The sequence below is a fragment of the Neopelma chrysocephalum genome, unplaced genomic scaffold (genome assembly GCF_003984885.1).
Source record: "Neopelma chrysocephalum unplaced genomic scaffold, ASM398488v2 Primary Assembly neopelma1_25, whole genome shotgun sequence".
Classification (NCBI taxonomy): Eukaryota; Metazoa; Chordata; class Aves; order Passeriformes; family Pipridae; genus Neopelma; species Neopelma chrysocephalum.
In genome coordinates, this window is record NW_020897694.1 from 29,003,395 (window position 1) to 29,006,859 (window position 3,465).

A 3,465-nucleotide genomic window follows, 5' to 3' on the forward strand; every position below is an offset into this window, starting at 1 on the left:
TCAGTAAAAGCTATGGTCAAATTAAGCATATGGAGTGGATACATAGCCTACCTTTTTTCTTGTTCATTCCTTGGCAAAAGCAAAGGCTTCATCAATATATCTTCTAGCTAGGTTTTTGAAAGAGGTACTGGTAAAAAAAGTAAAATTTAATAATAACAGTATACAATCTTTTGTGTGCAATAATGGGTGGGTTTTTTTCCCAGAAAGTTGTCAGCCTTAAGTAACTGTCAGCAAGGGCTTAGAGTTCTGAAGCAGGATCAAAGAGAGTTGACATACTGCTTAAAATGTATATGTTTCTAATACATCACAAGCATTCAAATTGCAGTGACTACAACACGTTTAGTGCCGTACCATGGTATGTAATAGGCATTAAGTTAGACCATTTGGTTTCATTTTGGGGTTTTGATTTAGAACATTCCAATTTAGGCATTGCCATGCTCAACATTGGTTTCTAATCTAGTTGAATTGCTTTATTCATCATACTGTAATTCTCTTTTTCCCCCAGTATTTTGACCTACAGTAAGACCTTACTGAAAGAAAGGAAGTTGAGGGGATTGAAGGATTCTCAATCAATTGACAGATTGCCATCACCTTCCCAGTAATTTTCAATTCTTATGCATGAATCTCATGTCAGAGCATAAATATATTTATCACAAAAAATGCAATAAAATTCATGGCTAGCAGAATGCATGCATAATGGTTTTGAAATTTTGTAACATACAGAAGTTGTTGCCTAGAGAAAAATGCTTTGTTTATGGTGCCTGTAGATATGCATATGTACACATATACATACAAATACACATGCATGTACATATGTTTATGTGACTGAGTGGTGGAGGAAAACAGACATTTTTTACGAATTACAAATAAATGTCTAATCTTGACAAGGCTTTATTTGTTCAAGAATCAAATCCCTTCTCTAGTTCCTCAAAAAGCCAATTATCAGAAAGATTCTCTTTCGCTCCTGTTACTAACAGATAGACATTTATGACAGTTTAACTTGATTTCAGCACAGCTCTTGGGCCACAGCTGCTTACCAGGCAATCTAAGTACCACTTGAACGCTCAGTTGCAGATTGACCTTGTGGTAATTGAGGTTATGAAAAGGCTCTTGTTCTCTAAAATCTCAAATGAACACCTCTCCCTCTGGGAGACAGCAGGATATTCAGCAATAGCAGCCCTGCTGAACCTGCAAGATTCTTTCTGCCACTCTGGTCAGTGCTGAGGTCAGGATGAGAAACAAATGTCTATGATGGGATATGAGGAATGTAATGGAGTAGCAAGTTAAAATGAAATTATTTGGACTGCAATTATTTTCCCTTAATCGTGCCCAATTCTGCCACCCCAAAAAGACCTGCTAAGTATTTGAAAACATATTTTTAACACTTTCTTCACTTGTATCAAAAGAAGTACTTTGTGTTCTTATTCTTGGGGTTTTTTTTATAATTTCCCTTAAAAAAGAAGAAAAAGAAAAGAGGGAGTAATGATAGGTTAACATTGCATTTCTTTAAAGCACAGAACCACCTGGTGAAGTTATCAATTATTTCACTTTGCAGCATGAGCCAGCATTTGAACATCTCTGCCCCTGCCAGTAATTTTAACATTACAGTCAATGGGAATTAATATTGAGGTTTTCAGAGGAAATGGGGGTAATTAAACTAATCATGAGAAGTACACAACAATTATTGTTATAATTTTAAATCTCAAGCCAATTAGCTATACTAGCCATTTTCTTTGGCAAAAGCTCACAGTTTTTGGTAGCTAAATATAAGATTAAAATTAGTGATAGCAGAACATCTTTTAGCTACTCAGCTTAGGCCAGGACTTTTTGTTTTGATTGCTGTATACAAAATTAAGAGAAGGCTTCCAGCGGCAGAATCCTTTTCAAGAACGTATTAATACTCATTGGGCCTCCCTACTGGAAATACAAAAAGGAGTTAGCTACAAAGAAGCCAAAGACAAACATGGGTGCTCAACAGGAAAATCTGAACAATGAACACCATGAATTTAACAGACTGTCTTGTCTGAAGATTTTGATGGCTGTAACAAGTGTATTAGTATACATTAATCATTCTTAGACAGGTGAAGTTGTCACTGTAGAGGACTAAACCTAAGCATTTGTCTCAAACATTCTGAGTACTGCTATAGGAAAGGTATGATGGGAGGAGAGGATCCTGTGGAGGTGGGGCAATGCTGTTCTGAGCTAACTTTCCTCCGCATCTCAAAACTTGTGCTCAGTCTCCCCCCCGCTACAACTCATTTCCCAGAGAAGGTCTGTCTGTGCATGCATGAACAAAAGAGCCCAAAAAATCTAATTTACCTAAGAGGTGTGCACTGGGTTAAATATAAAAGGGAGTTGATCAGGCCCCCTCGTTCTCTTTTTCCTCTCTTTTTCTGTCATTGTTTGCCCCAGGTCCAGACCATCCATGTGGCAGTACCAACACCAACACAGCCAAACTGGGGATTCGGACCAGACAGTTGGCAGATCCAAACACCTGCATCTAGAAAAGAGGTGAGCAGCTGTGAAGTCATTTCTGTTCCTAATATCCCCCATACCTATCCCAAATTTCTAACATCAAAAAGTAACATCAATATGGAAGCCCAATTTATTAAAAACAAAGCCGAACTATACAAAAGCATGAAGGAATTAATAAAAGAGAGAGGGCATCCCTTGAATAAAAACTCTTTAAAATCACTGACAAAATGGATCTATAAAAATGATACTGCCCCAGAATACTTAAATTATTTGGACTGGGTGAAAATATGGGCTTCACTGGGAGGTGCTGCTTTTAAAGGAGATAAACTAGCAGCTGAAACATTCATCGATTGGAAATCCATTTTCAACATTTTAAAAAAGACTGTAAATGAAGAGAGGACTTGCGGTCGATTCATGGAAAAAATGTCAGGTCGAGAACTAACATTGGGAATGGAGAAAATAACAGATGTGCTCTTACAAAATGAATCTCAAAATGTTAACTTACAATCTCAAAATGGTACCAATGTTAACTTACAAAATGGCTGCTCTTGTAACCTTCAAAGTGATTGTGACCTTGACTTTCAAAATAGTTGCACCCAGACCCAAAATGGCGGCATACTAACATCTGCTTCCAGCCAGCCAAAAGTAAACAACACCCCAAATGGCGACTTAACTCTGCCTACTTCCAGGTCACCGGAAGTAAACAAAGGACAAAATGGCGGCACCCATCAAAACCATGCCACTACCTTAACACCTTCAACTGAAAGTCATTGGAACCCGAGCAACAATGAAGAGCACACAACACCTGACCTAACAGTCATCACAAAAGCAGGCCAGAAAACATAAAAGCGACAAGAACAACGGCAGAAAAAATGAGCCGCCCTAAGGGAAAACGAAGCGGAAGCGAACCACAAGTATCGCAACCCTTCAACAAACACCAAACAAGGAATGACAGGGCAGAACTCTTCCTTATGTAAACCACCAAAATTA

At 38.1% G+C, this 3,465-nt stretch overlaps 1 long non-coding RNA gene across 1 annotated transcript in view; it reads right to left on the bottom strand.

The window, feature by feature from the left end:
- Window positions 1-3,125, bottom strand: part of LOC113963784 — a 12,031-nt gene extending 8,906 nt beyond the window's left edge. Inside the window, exons 1-2 of the long non-coding RNA XR_003532954.1 lie at window positions 3,011-3,125; window positions 2,320-2,500 (exon numbers count right to left, since the gene is read on the bottom strand). This is a non-coding gene — a long non-coding RNA (uncharacterized LOC113963784). The remainder of the gene's footprint in view (window positions 1-2,319; window positions 2,501-3,010) is intronic.
- Window positions 3,126-3,465: the final 340 nt, after the last annotated feature.